The sequence below is a fragment of the Procambarus clarkii genome, chromosome 42 (genome assembly GCF_040958095.1).
Source record: "Procambarus clarkii isolate CNS0578487 chromosome 42, FALCON_Pclarkii_2.0, whole genome shotgun sequence".
Classification (NCBI taxonomy): Eukaryota; Metazoa; Arthropoda; class Malacostraca; order Decapoda; family Cambaridae; genus Procambarus; species Procambarus clarkii.
Genome location: NC_091191.1, coordinates 3,760,951 through 3,761,513, shown reverse-complemented (window position 1 = coordinate 3,761,513; position 563 = coordinate 3,760,951).

Sequence of the window (563 nt, the reverse complement as noted above, 5' to 3'; positions counted from 1 at the left end):
GTGGGTGATCGTGTGCGTGTCCCTTGTGTGCGTGTCCCTTGTGTGCGTGCCCCTTGTGTGCGTGTCCCTTGTGTGCGTGTCCCTTGTGTGCGTGTCCTTTATGTGCGTGTTCCTTATGGGTGTGTCTACTGTGTTAGTACGTGAACTTTGACCTCTCGTGGTGTTCAAAAGCGATAAACTACCTCTAAACGATGTCTGAATCAGTCGAACCCGTGAACCATACGCTTCACTGCGAGCAGCGACGTCTAACAGCCTGGTTGACCAGATCACCAACCAGGAGACCTGGTCAGAGACCGGGCCGCACGGGGACATTGATCCCTGCAGCCAATACAAGGAAGATACGAGGTTAATTGGTAGATATTAATTTAAACCTCATTTAACTTTACGAGGAAATAGCTTTGGGCTAACCAATCAAAAGTAGACCATACCAATCCATACCGAATCACTATACCCATGCCCTCAGCTCCTGGGCCAGATTCCCTGGAAGTCTTGCTAAAGAGTTGTACGAAATTTCACACAGTACGAGCTCTCGGTTTAGAAACAGATAACCAATAGATACTAAA